General features: G+C 34.2%; 1 pseudogene; it reads right to left on the bottom strand.

The window, feature by feature from the left end:
- Positions 1-399: 399 nt before the first annotated feature.
- Positions 400-6274, bottom strand: LOC105118000 (bifunctional 3-dehydroquinate dehydratase/shikimate dehydrogenase, chloroplastic-like; annotated as a pseudogene).
- Positions 6275-15395: the final 9121 nt, after the last annotated feature.

Below are 15395 nucleotides of genomic sequence, written 5' to 3'. Positions count from 1 at the left end.
GGGCACAAGATAATCAGGCACACTGGTTTCCCTGCCAGCAATCGTTTTCATGTGCTTAATATCAATCCAATTCTTTAGGGTTATGTTCTTGATTGATTTCATGGGCTTTCTAGGGCATATTGCAGAAGCTTATGCAACCATTCCAGTCGAAACCAATAACGATGGCCGGCATGATTTAAGACCCTGCAGATCTTCAAGATTCAAGAAGGGCTAGAGCCAACCTCTCTGGCTGCACTGCAGCTACACCAGCTTGCACCCCACACTAACTGAGCTCATAAGCTGTTGCTAGTTTCATGAAATTTAATTTTCTAGATCATTTGATTCCAAGTTTTACAAAAACGTTTTTCAAATCTAGTTTTCGCAACATCCCATAGTTGTAGTTCAACAATAAGAGAAGAATTACTTCAATAATCTACATTCATAAATCATAGCTTTATTATAGAGCTGTAGTCATCACTAACACTGGATATATTGATGACAAAACTGGTCTCAACAATCCATCAACTTTGATTTATGAATTAATATTTGAAATTAGATAACAGTTTATTTTTATCACACATTACAGCATACTTTGCATGATGCAATAAATCAGAATTTGGCTAAGACAATCTCCAGCATGAAGTCTTTCGGCGCTGCAAGCAGACACAAAAAAAAGAGAATATTTCAGTCTTGGATGAAACTACAGAAACCATGTTCACCTTAATGCATTAAACAAGATCGTGATTCAAGCTTGTCTGACTAGAATATAGGAGCATCATGTTTAAATCCAAGATTGCATCAGAGTAGTTGGATGGTTTATCAGGTGTAAATTTCCATTGCTAGGAACTATTATCCGGCCTCAATGGAGGAGACAGTAGGCCTCTGGAAGATATAAATGAGATACCTTCTCTGCCGGTGAAGAGGTTGAACTGTCCAATCGCCTGTTTGAGGAACATCTCAACTCCGCTCACTGTAATGGTTCCTGCAGCATCAGCATCTTCTAATAGTCTGGTTTTTCTTGGTGTATAAACAGCATCGAATACCAGTTGGTAGTTCCCCAAGGTTGCCTTCAACAAACAAAGAAGGTTATAATAATGAGAACCGAAATGAAATTCTGTTTCTTTTTATGCAGTAGGGCGAACCTCGGCCACCGGGATTCGGTCTGTACTTGGATGCATTCCTATTGGTGTTGCATTGGCAAGGATTGCTCCCTTCTCAGGCTGGAAATGTGCTAGACTATCAAAATGTTGAGCTTCACCAGAAACGACCTGAGCAAGAGACTTTGCCCTCTCTTTTTGGAAAAACACGATAAAGAGATAAGATGGTTTTAGATGCTCTATAATTCTTATCTGTCAAGTTCACAAGTAACTAATCAGAATGCTGCTTCAAGGCAAAGAAGAGAAAGTAGTGTATTTACCAAGATCAATGTCGAAAATAATCACACGGGCTCCTCTACTTTTAGCACCAACTGCAATTGCTCTCCCTGCGCCTCCAGCACCAACAACCACAAACTGTTTCCCAGCCAGTGGAGAATTCAAAGATGCGCCATTGATGTATCTTTGATCTGTAATATCCACATGAACAATGTCTATACATCACTAACTCTACTTGATTAAATAAGTATTTACAGTCACTTTCAAAACACGTACAGAATTCTAAAGATACAGAGTTGAGGAGAAGATGTCAGTACCTTTCAAAGCATCCTCAATTGAAGCTATTGAACCCTTACAGTCTGTGTGTAACCTTATGATGGTATTAACAGCATCTATAGACTGACAGGGACAGCATGTTGGTTACGTTGCGATATATCAGGTCTATAGTCAAGGATTGTAATGACAAGCAAAGAAAAATTACAATAGATCATTGCTATCAGCAAGAGGATATATTTCTAAGACAGTCAGTGAACATCAAGTTTCTGCGAAGATGTAAAATGGAAGCTAAAATACCTTAGCCAGTGGATGGACTTCGTCACAGAACTGCACGACAGCTTCTTTGTATGGAAACCCTACACTAGAGTTCAAAAATGACCAAAAGAAGAAATTGCATTAGGAAGGACGATTGACAAGAGAACAATTATTATGTGATTTCCAGAACTGAAAATACTCTGGCCTGTTAAGAGCTTTCATATACGCAACAACAGAATGTAGCATACAAGCAGACGACATTTCACGATGCTTGTCATAACCCTTCCAATTTTATGCAAATTGGACATTACACTGAGAGAAAAATAAGTTTTTTCGCAAGTGATTACAAATGAAGCGAAATTTTATATTAGAAAACATGGATGCTTGCATAACTTCAAAATTGACTATAAAACTGCACATGGCATACCTATAACCAGCAAAGTCAGGGCTTGTGTAGACGTCAAAGAACTCCTTGAGATCATCAACAAACATTGGCACATAAATCCCATTAAAGTTCGCATAGGCTTCTCTAAGGCTGTCTAAAGTAGGCAAACCAGGAATTGAATTTCCTTCCATGGCTCCATAGACTAAAGCACTGCCGAATTTGGGACACAATAACTGGCTTATGAGGCCTCTTTCTTCTAATGAGTATGCAACCGGTGGCACCTGCACTTTACAGAAAGTCCAGATTGTATCATGCCAGAAAGTCTGATACAAAGAATCTTATCTTGAAACTAAAGTCATGACCATCACTGTATCTGATAGTTCTTGTTTGACAACGAAAACATCTTCAAATTGCATTTGAAATTGAAATATAACTAAAAAATCATAAGTTTCGAAGATCTTCACTTTCATTTCTGATTTCCAATCTACTTCTGTAGTAAGGAACTTCATTGTATGAGTGATGCATGTTCTCCTTTTATTCATAAACTATCGAGTGATGCATGCCGCATCTAGATTCTTTAATTTCATACAGTCCAAACATCTTTCCATTTCTATACACCTTAAAGGCATAAAGTTTTACCATGATGTATCATACCTCACTATGTGAAAGCAAATGAAAAATCCTTTCCAATTCTGTAATATCATTTGCATTAGAAACGACTTTAATGATATCTGCTTTGGTAGCTTGCATGCTTGCAACAAGATGGCCGAGATCTTCTTTTGAAGGGGTCGCGCCACTCAAATAAGATGATACAATGACTTTGCCACCAGTCTGATGCTTGTTTTTCACTTCCCGTACCAGATCAGATGCAACCTGAGAGAGAATAGCATACAATTCTAACTGTGTTAGGACTTCACACAATGTTAATTGTTTATATCGAACGGTGATATAATCGATCATCAACTTCTCTCACATTGTTCCCTGTGCAAGTTACAGGCAGAAAAAATCAACATGATCACTAAATTCAAACATTTCAACTTTTCTGATAAAACTTCACACGTTTTGCCGATTTTCTACCTGCTTCAATCCTCAAAAGAACTTCATAAACTACCTTGAGCTCAACATCAATATAATCAGCTCCCAGGTCATGTGCTAAACGAAGTGCTTCCAACCTTGTGTGCTCATCCCCTTCATACTGACCACCTTCCCACCTCGGCCTGGTACAATAATGATATAATTAGCATGGAAGTGATTGAAGATTTTGTGCTTAGTAACATGCACGCATGCCTTCTAAGTTGACTGTCTTGTTAGTGTTTGAAGTGCTTGACATGCTGAAAGTTCTAAAACATAAATTATTTTATTAAAGAATTCTACATCTTTATTTGTTTCTTTAAATTCTAGTTTGCAAATATGATTACAACCACACACCTCATCATCAAAATATGATCCTTCCTTATTATTTGTTAACAGGAACATCTAGTCCATGAAACCTTCACTTGGACCTCGACAATTTTTATCAGTGATGAATCTAATGTACTGATACGAAAGTTTAGCTTGGGGCCAACACAACTCAAATTTTGTTCTCTCTGTTTTGTGTTTTAACATTTTAACTATGATTTTTTTTTTCTTTCCATAAAGACAAGACAAAGGAGGAAGAAAATGAAAGAGCCTAATGCTTGTTTGTTCGCTGAAAAGTATTTTTTTTAAAAAAATAAATTTTAAAAAAGTGAATTATTTTTCGATATTTGATAATATAATGAAAAATAAATTAGAAAAAACTTTTCAATATTTATTTATGTTATAGAAAATAAGGTGGAAACTAACTTATTAATGTTTTATTTTTTTAAGTTTATTAAAATAATGAGAAACAAATCTTACAAATTAAAAATTGAATGATAATGAAATTGAAAAAAAAATAATTTCATAAATTATCTCAAATAAAATAAATAATAATCAAATTAATAGAGAATCTAAAAAATAAAAAATTTGAAAGATGAAGAAATTAAAATAATAATAATTAATATTTCATAAATTATTTCAAATAAAATAAGTAACAATTAAAATAATAAAGACCAAATTTGATTGATAAAAAAATTTAATTAAAAATGATAAGGGAAAAGCAAAATAAAAATGAGGACTAAAATTAATATAAAAATTAAATTTTAAGGGATAAAATTGAAAAATAAATATTCAAAACAAAATATATAGAGCAATTAAAAATTTGATATAATCAACAAATAATATGACATTTCTAAATTTTTTATAATTTTTGAAAAGTATTTTTCACTTAAAATAAAAAGAAAATACTTTTCTGAAAATCAAATTAATTTTTTTTTATTAAAAATGTTTTTTATTGATTAAATTTTTTAATAATAAACAAATACAAAAAAATTTAAAAAATAATTTTTTAAAAATTACTTTTAAAAAAGTAAATACACCTTAAATTGTGACAAACCCACCAAGCACAAACCCAAGCATATCGGTCCCATTAAGAAGCACGCCCATATGCCTCATAAATATGAGAAGGTAAGTTATTAATTTTTTTAAAAGTATTTTTTTAAAATTTTATTAAAATAATTTTTTTTATTTTTTATATTAACATATTAAAATCATTAAAAAAATATTTTTTAAAAACACTTAAAAATATAAACTACCACACTTACCAACATATTCTCAAAGTCATGCAAAGTTTTAAATTTTTGATCATAGTAATTAAAAAAATACATAATCAAAAGATTGGATTATGAATTAACCGAATTAATTTAAATTGACATGGATTAATAAAAACAATAGATTTTTATAAGAAAAATAAAATATTAAGACGGATTTTGATCAAATGATATATGATATATTATATCAAGTACCTCAAATTAAATTAGTTTTGAATTGATTTTTTGACACCCAACAAAGAGAACAAACAATTGAGTCAAGCCTCATTTAATAACCAAAGATTTAATTTTATCTTATCCACAATAGTTTATTAAAACAAATTAATTATTCCCTAAAGTATAAAAAACTTCTAAACCATACATAAATTAGTAGTATTTTGTTTCGAAAAACACTCTCTTTTGCTCATCAATATCTCCCTATTATCTACTTCATTTTACTATTTTTTAATAAAAAATAAAACAAATTGAGAAATAACAAGAAATGGACGGGAAAAAAATAAGTTAAAGATGAATTTAAAAATAGAATGATTAAATACAAAATTCCTGAAACAAGAAGAACAAATAAATTACCATCGATAAATTAACTCCCTAACTAGAAAAAGGCTACCAGTTAAAAAGGAGGAGGAAAATCTAATAAAGGAAGAGAGAGGCATATTCCATTCCAAGCCTTCTCCATCCTATCTGTTATTTTCAATTTCTTTGTGCGGACCTTGGTTTATATGATGTAATTAATGATAATTCAAAAACTAAAAAAAAAAAAAGTATTCAAGCACCGAATAGAATAGAACCTGTGCACAATGATGACGGGGCAATGGCTTGTTTCTGATGATAGTTTCCAGATCTTGGCTAGGCTGGAAGCTGTTGATGTAGTCCAGCCTGACCTCCACAGCATCAGCACCCTGTGCCTCTGCACTCTGCATGTCAATCACCATTTGCTCAACAGATCGAGCCATCAATGGAGCACAAACCATTGTGGAATTTGTTAAGATCCCAGCACGCCCCATTAGGCCAAAAAGATCAAGAAACCGATAATATTTGAGGCAGAAAAGGGTTGCTTTAAGCCAGTAAAAGAAAATGAAGAATCCAAAAGTAGTTCTCTACGTCTATATAACGAAAATGGGGGAGGGAGTTTGGCTGGTTCTGGTAGAGAAGAACGAAAGAAAATCAAAATGAAGAGAGCACTAAAAAGAGCCAGAAGTCCAGAAAGAGCACACTCAAGGAAGCAAGCAATGCTCTGTCTTTCTCAAATGCGATTAGAATATAAAGCACAAGAAATCAACAGGTAAGGTTCGGTAGCTTTTGCAACAGCCTCCACTCGAAGAAAGTTCTGAAAAAAGGCAACTAAGAAATGTTCTTTAATATTATATTTAGAAATGATATAATTGCAATACGAATCTATATTTTTTTATTGCCTAGTACTATTCATGTGCATTAAATAATAGCTATCAGAGGACGGTAGGCGGAAACACACAAGATTTGAGAATATCTCATGCCTCCAATAAGCCCACCCACTCAAGTTCCCTTTAGAAATTGATGCCTGAACACATCACTTTATTTGTTTATATGTAAATGCTTCCATGGCAGTCGACAAATTGCAGCAGCTTGAGACGATGGCTCATTTCCTTCTGTCTGCTTCCCTTTTATAAAACTCTAGCCTAACCCGGGGAGGCACCATTCTTAATTAGGAGGTTAAGCAAACTTCATCGCCATAAAATCGATAAATATAAATAGAAAAATCAAGATAATATTTTTGTTGGTATTATCGACGGATTTTACCAAAAAAAATATATTCTTGAGGAAATTATAATGAAAAATAAAATAATTAAAATAAAATAAAAAAAACAATGATGTAATGATTTTATTAATAAAATTATCAATGAAATAAATTCTGAAAGTAAAATCCATCAGTAAAATTATTAATAAATTATAAATATTATTCATCATGTCATTTAAAAAAAAAATCACGTAATACTAGACATGTTTAACAACTATGATGATACTGGTTTTCTTTTCTTCTTCTATTATCGTGATTAACACTGCATTTAAAAGAAAGAGCAACACGTGAATAGGCATGATGACAATAATTGTTATTTTATTTAAGTTTTTAGGCAATTATTACATGTGTATTCGGGAGAATTTTATTTTATATGATTGAAAATATTATTTTTAGTACAATACTTATTAATACCAAAATAAAAAAATTAATAGGATTTTCCGAGTACTAAGCAATGTTAGAATTCCGAGTATTATTTTCAGCTTAATGTTCATTAATATTAAAGCCATGAATATTAGATCTTTTTGGTGCAATACTCACTAATACCAATATTTAAAGTATTGTTTCTAGTGTAATATTTAGTAAGGTTAGAGTTATGAATATTATATATAGACCAATAATACAAGTTATCTAAAGTAAAATATTTTAGGGGTATTCCTTTCACTTTCTTTTAAAATTATCCTTTGCAGTCCCAATTTGAGCCAAGTCTATTTAAAGTTTTTTCATAAGAACCTTAACTAAGATCACACCCTACACTGGGGGCAAAACGAAAGAAATGATCATGGAAATCATCTTGAAGACATGTGAGCTTATGAAGTCTGACAACAAGGAATTCAAATAAAAAAATTCCAAATAATTGAGAGAATTCCCAACAAATAGAAAAAAATTCCTAATTTGGAATATTTAGTATCATTTTGTTGTCAAGATAGCAAAAGAAAAGATGAAAATAAGATAACAGTGATCTATAGTTTTCAAACCCTTAAACACTTTCTTTGAGCTTATGAAATCCTCTTTCTTTTACAGCCTTGAGCCATAAACACATTACATGCCTTTAAAGTCCTTTCTAATCAAGGAAGCAACCTGAATTAATAAACAGCGTTCCTAAAATATAAGAGACTTTTTCATAAAGAGTCATGATGTAGCAAATAATTACTCATTATTATTCATGCTGATAAAAGGACTGTTTCTAAAAATAAAGGGCAATTGTTTCTTTTCCCTCAAAATACATTCAAGATTGCTTGAACACATTGAAAACCAAAACAGAAGGTCATCTCATCACTTACCTTTATTTGAGATTACTTTTAATAAGAGATTTAATACAAATCCTTAGAGTTGCTTGAACATTGTTATAAACAGACATTGAGAGTTTCAGTTTTCAAAAACAAAAGAGATCTTTTGAAAAATCATTTTTGAAAAAATGGTTTTCTATGTTAAGAAGACAGATATATGAGACACCAAGAGGCAGTGTTAGAAAATCAGAGATTCTAACGACAACAAGAGCAAATAAAGAAATGAAAAGAGACAGTTACTTCTTCCAAGGGTAGAGAAGCAATCACAAGAAATCTTCCAGAGGCAGAGAAGCAGTCACTAGATTCCTAATGGCACAAAGAAATTTGCTTCCCTAGTGAGAGATACACATGATAAAACTGTAGATTTCTTCCAGAGTGGGATTGAAATAGCATGATTATGCAGTTTCTATGAAATGAGATTTTTGCTTCTCGTAATATGATCAGTTAGACAATATGATAACTGATACATCTTCGGATATGGAAATCCTAGGTGAAGTGGGATAATCCTCATATATTGACCATATGAATTGGTTAAAAATCCTCAACAACGGAAATGTCACCAACAACATGATGCCAGACCAGAGAGAAGCTAATGCTCACAATGAAGTATCTAATGGATAAAGAGGCAGTGACTATTGGGAAACTCAAATAACATTTATCTTGGAGAACTCAACAGCATGGGTCAGCTTGAGTAGATTTAAAAGACGCGTGAATCAAAAGAGCTTGCTAACATTGAAGATCGCCAGACAAGATGAATGGGGGATCTATATTTCAAAAAGGTAAGATGCATCTCATATCATCTAACTTCACAAACATTGCATATTTGTCTTGTAGATATTTCTTGAAACAAAATTCCCAACGGGATTCAGACGAAATGAAGTCATTTTAATCACATCAAATATGACAATTTCATGAAAGCAAAATTCATAAATGAAGACAAGAAAGATGGATTTTTATTCATGACAAAAGGTTTAAAAGTACAAATATTAAACAGTGCGAGGACGATCAGGGATATTGTCCTCTTGATCATTAATTAAGCCTCGAAGTTCTTCAAATTGTTTACGCATATTCTCCATCTCTTCCTCAAACTCGAGGTGTCGTGTGTTAACATAGTCCTTCCAAAAGTCGACACGTGTATTCAGCTCTTGGTTCCTCCTCTCCAAGTCATTTCTCTGACGTCTTTCATCACGGAGTCTATTCCTTAAATTCTCAATCAGATGATGGAGATCAAGAACCTGAGTATTCAGCTCAAGTCTTCTAGCATGAAGACGCTCTGCAACGTTCACCAGAGATGAATTAGCTCTGATACTGAGAGCAAGTGACTGATTCACTGCTTCAATATCGCTCCTAGCTGCCAGCATGGTTTCATCACGGGGAAGGACCATGTCTCTAGCCACGGCTACAGCAGTATCTTCATTGTCCATTACAGTATCTTCTATTGTAACTGGATGACCATTCACTTCAAAAGTAGTACGCCAAACTATAGGCTCTACTGCAGGAACAAGATTTGGGTTAACATTGGAAGAAGAGGAAGACATGATTAAAGCTTCAAGAGTTGGGAACTTTGAAAGGCTTGAAATACAAGAAGTTGATGATGTTTGTCACCAAAAACTGCGTAATTTATAAGGATTCTACTCTTACTATTACTCTGAACAGATGATCAAATCTCAACCATGGACGTAAGACTTTCATGAGAAGCTTTCATTATCTCTGAAATTGATTGCAAATCAGATCTCAGCCGTAGATATAAGACTTTCATGAGAAGCTTTCATTATCTCTGAAATAGATTGCAAATCAGATCTCAGCCGTAGATATAAGACTTTCGTGAGAAGCTTTCATCATCTCTAAGATTGATTCACAAATCAGATCTCAACCGTAGATATAAGACTTTCGTGAGAAGCTTTCATCATCTTTGAGATCAATTTTTACAAATCGGATCTGAGTCATACAAATATGATTTCCTTTAGAAGTTTTCATTAACTTTGAAAATCATAGTGAAATTACTTTCATGTATTTCATAAAATCAATCTGAAATCACTTTCATGTATTTCAGAAAACCATTGTTGAAATCACTTTCATGTATTTCACAAAACCATTGATGAAATCACTTCCATGTATTTCACAAAATCAATCTGAAATCACTTTCATGTATTTCAGAAAACCATTGTTGAAATCACTTTCATGTATTTCACAAAATCAATATGAAATCACTTTCATGTATTTCAGAAAACCATTATTGAAATCACTTCCATGTATTTCACAAAATCAAGGATGAAATTACTTTCATGTAAAACAATCTGAAATCACTTTCATGTATTTCACCAAACCATTGTTGAAATCACTTTCATGTATTTCACTAAACCATTGTTGAAATCACTTTCAAGTATTTTATAAAATCAAGATTGAAAACATTTTCATGTTTTTCACTTGGGTAGGTCGCCCATAAGAATTAGACCAACTGAAAATATATGTGTTTTTCAACATCTCCAGCATTTTTCTTTACAATACTTCCTATGCAAAGTCAAAAGAAAATGATTTTTTTTAATGTCTTTGCACCGTAAGCATTGTAAAGAGGGGGCAACTGTTGTAACCCAATTTTGGATTCACTAAAATTTTTTAGGAATGTTATTTTATCTTATTATTCATGACAAAAAAATATAATAAATAAAAAAAAAGAGTTTAAAATATATTTTCTCGAGTCAACCGTCATTTTCTGTCAAAACCGAGTCCACCAGGTCAATACGGGTTAAACGATGTCGACCGGGATGAAAAATGAGTTTCAGGACGTTTCGGGTCAAAACCGTCATTTTCTATCAAAACCGAGTCCGTCGGGTCAATACGGGTCCCACCATGTCGACCACAATGAAAAATGAGTTTCGAGCTGTTTCGGGTCAAAACCGTCATTTTCGGTCAAAACCGAGTCCACCGGGTCAATACGGGTCCCACCATGTAGACCGGGGTGAAAAATGAGTTTCGGGCTGTTTCGGGTCAAAACCGTCATTTTCGGTCAAAACCGAGTCCACCGGGTCAATACGGGTCCCACCATGTCGACCGGGGTGAAAAATGAGTTTCGGGCTGTTTCGGGTCAAAACTATCATTTTCGGTCAAAACCGAGTCCACCGGGTCAATACGGGTCCCACCATGTAGACCGGGGTGAAAAATGAGTTTCGGGCTGTTTCGGGTCAAAACTATCATTTTCGGTCAAAACCGAGTCCACCGGGTCAATACGGGTCCCACCATGCCAACCGCGATAAAAAATGAGTTTCGGACTATTTTTGTCAAAACTGGTATTTTTGGGTCAAAAAACCCGGTCCACCGAGTTGATACCCGTATAAAAAAGTTTTTTTTATAATTTAAAATTAATTTTTAGCGGATGAAAAACTTTTTATAATACTGATTTGAATTTTTAATTTTTACCCCTGTAAATAAATATTATTATTATTATTTAGTATTATTATTTAATATTTAATATTATTATATATAATAAGACAAATAGTAATCGGTGGAAGTTTGAATCCGTGAATTGCTAACAATTCATCCGTGAATTATTGTCTGAATTCATTGGCTATAAATAGCCAATGAATTCAAGACAGCAGAAGGAGAAAAAAAAAGGATTAAAAAATTCATTCTGCATTCTCAATTCTATAGAATTCTCAGATTCACGTATTACTATTTGGGTTACTATTTAAGTACTATTCATTTTTCTTATATTTTTCTGCATCCTAGTAAGATATTAATTTTTTTTTAATAAATTAAAAAATACCAAAAATATCCCAACCGTTAGATCTAATAGTGTTTAGATCTGAGCCTTTGATTTCTTAGGATATAATAGACTTTACCACACCAGATTAAAACCCAAATTAATTTCAGCCGTTCAAATAATCTGCCCTTTGATCTGGTTGCGCCACGTCAGCAGGTATACCGAGCACTCGGTACACCGCGCCACACCAGATCTTCGACCATTCAATCCTGACCGTCCGATCAACTTGGAGATCAAACGAATCACAGCCGCAAGATCTGTTCATCGAAGATCCAGCGGTTCACCGCCTTCAGACGCAGGAGTGCACCATACACTCGTCCACACCAGATCAAAACCCAGAGCTTCTCTCTCCTCTCGCCGGCGATTCTCTTTCTCTCCACGGATCTCCCATTTCCGGCCGTCTCAAGCCGTGCAACCACCGCAGAATTGTGCATAGCCTCCCCCTGAGCAGAACGCCGGCCGTTTCACACTTTTTCACCGGCTAATTTGTCCGGAAAAAGGCCGCGACCGACATCGACCAATCGACCTTCAAGTTGTCGATTCACCCTCCTCAGCCATCAACGGACAACGAGACCACCACCATCAGAATCCTCGTCCTCAGATCTACCAGAATCGACTATCTTTTGCCGGAAACTCGCCGGAAAATTTCGCCCGTTAACAGTACCCGAGCGTGAACAGTAACCGCGGGTCCAGTGGCATTTTCGTAAAATTTCGATAAATCCGAGGGTATTTCAGTCTTTTGCCTATACAGGGGTGCTCAGGTAATTTTTATGATATTTTATTGTATTTTTTGATATTTTTATATATAAATACTTGTAAATTCTTGCATAAAAAAAAAAACAAAAGAAAACCAAAATAAATAATAACGCGGGTTTAACACTCATTTTATCATATCACTGTTCATAGGTCAAAAACCCAATTTTCAAGAATTGATATATCTATTTGTGAATGATATCAAAATAATTTTTATTTTATAAAATAAATTTTCTCGACACGTCTCTTTTATTTATAGAAAAGGACCGATGTCAAAAAAATTAAATACCAAATATGGATTATGTCCATTATTATTTATTTGGTAAATTAGACGTAACTCTCCTTTTTAGGGATAAACGTCGATATTTTAGACAAAATCTCCTAATTTTAGGGACTGATGTCATTTTTAACGCGTCTCCTATTTTTAGGGACCGACGTTAACCATGTTAAAAATTTTACAAATATGCTCAAAAATATAATAGCATTTGAATCAAAAATAAGAAAAACACACAAGTTAAAGGTAACCTTTCTCTGAAAGGATGTTTTAAGGGTGGTGTCTACCTTCCCTTAATCATAACTAACCCAGTACCCGAATCTCTGGGACCAGTGTCTAATTTTGGATTTCTAGTTCCCTCAAATTACTAGATGGCGACTCCAATAAAATCTTTATTTCCCCCAATCAAATAAAAAATTAAATTCCTTTTGTTTAAAAAAAAAAGAAGGAGTGGAGCCGTCGCCCGACGTCGAGTAGCGACAGAATGGCGACTCCACTGGGGACGTAGGGTTGAACCAACTGCTTGTGTTTGCTTTTCATATGATTTTTCTTATATGCTATTTATTTTTGGCATTTATTTTATTTACATTATTTATTACTGTAATTCTTTTCAATTTTTCATATTGGCCATATGCTGGCATGATATTTATTTGTGTATTCACACACTTCATGATGAACCCATAAAAGCTCTGGACCCGAGCTGTCCTTTTTAAGATTAGAAAAGAAAGATTCAAGTGGCAAGTGTGACTTATGTCCACTGATGCTCATTTGGACTTTCGCTTGGATTGTAACTCACCCTATGCAACGGGTATTGTGGAATTTTATCTCATACTCATGTTGCATAAGGTTAAGAGGTCGATTACTTCACAAGTAATTCGGGCAATCTAAGAACCAAATAATTTCTTTAAGGATAGAATAAACTAAACCAAACCTTATGAGTTAAATCCTATCAAGTAGGATATAAGACACAAATAAATGTCAATGCATTAACATACATTTTCATATACATTCCATATTCTCATTATATCTCCACCGATCCTTATAGGAAGTGTGAGATGAAAAAAAAAAACCAAATTTATTGAGGAATTTTTGACCAGATCAAAATTAAGGCAACAAATTTCTTCCTTCAATCAGTTCAAGTTCCTGTAGGTTTGGAGTCCTCAGTGAGAACTTTCTTAAGAGAATCTAATTTGGTCTATTCCTCATTATAAGTTAAAAGAAAGCCTGAAACAAATAACAAGCATGCATCATCCATATGGCATTTTGCATCCATTTGCACATTTCATTCATTTTTATTGCATTCATTCAGGCTGAAATATAGGTCCCCCAAAAGGCCATAAAATTCATTACACTCGTCTAAGAAAAAAGATAATGGAGAACGAAGAAAGAGCACATCTAGAGGCTCACTATCAAAGGAGTTGGAGAGCATGAAAAATGATATCGCAAGACTTACAAGTCTACTCGAGCAGGCCCTGGCATCCAAGTCTGGAGAGGATACCTCTACTCAGCCAGCAGTTGCAACTCCATCTGCATCTACGCCAGTAGCTCCTTTCGTATTCACTTCTCAAAATCTAGGAGCAAATCCTTCTTCATCTGAACAGCAGTTCACTGCCAATGTTCCACCAGCACAAGTGCCGATCATAAACTTGACAACTGATGACTCACATAGGATGAGATACTCTAAACCTGTTGATTATGACAAATTGACCGCTCTAGAAGAAAGATTGAGAGCAGTCGAAGGGGCAGACTTATATGATCCCGTTCATGCTGCAGAGATGTGTTTAGTCCCAAATGTAGCTGTACCCAAAGAATTTAGGGTACTAGAATTTATCAAGTATACGGGAACTGAATGCCCACTCACTCATCTTAAATCTTATTGTAATAAGATGGCAGAAGTGGTGAATGATGAGAAACTTCTCATCCATTTCTTTCAAGACAGTCTTTCTAGATCAGCACTAAGCTGATATACAAGACTAGATAATACAAAGATCAGAAAGTGGAAAGATTTGGTCAAAGCTTTTATGGAGCAGTACAAGTTCAACATGGAGGTAGTCCCGGACAGGTCAAGCTTGTTAGTCATGGAGAAGGGCACCAAAGAGACTGTAAGAGAATACGCTTTGAGATGGCGTGAAAAAGCATCCCATGTGCAACCCTCTTTGTTAGAAAAAGAAATGGTCACTCTGTTTACCAACACTTTTAAATCTCCTTACTTTGAACACCTAGTGGGTAGTTCAGCTCAGCACTTTTATGATGCTGTAACTATTGCTGAGAGGATAGAACAAGCAATAAGAATGGGGAGAATGTTAGAGCCTACTGAGAAGAAAGGCTTTATCGGGAAAAAGAAGGAGTCTGAGGTAAACAATGTGGAAGGAGGGTACAGGGGTAATAAGAAAAATTACCATCATTATAACTTCCAAATACCTACCCAACAAGTTGCAAATGTAAACTTCACTAAACCTTGCCCTACCAACCAACAAAGTCAACCAAATAACCAACAAAGTAACCAAATTGTTAATCCTCCAAGAAGGAATTTTCAAAGAACCCAAGAACGGTTGCCACCATTACCACTTCCCTTGGGAGAAATGTATTCGAAGTTGTTGAGTATTGG

This window comes from Populus euphratica, unplaced genomic scaffold (assembly GCF_000495115.2).
Source record: "Populus euphratica unplaced genomic scaffold, PopEup_1.0 scaffold1671.1, whole genome shotgun sequence".
NCBI lineage: Eukaryota > Viridiplantae > Streptophyta > Magnoliopsida > Malpighiales > Salicaceae > Populus > Populus euphratica.
Note: the sequence above shows the minus strand (reverse complement) of the source record. Positions and strands in the feature narration are given on the sequence as shown.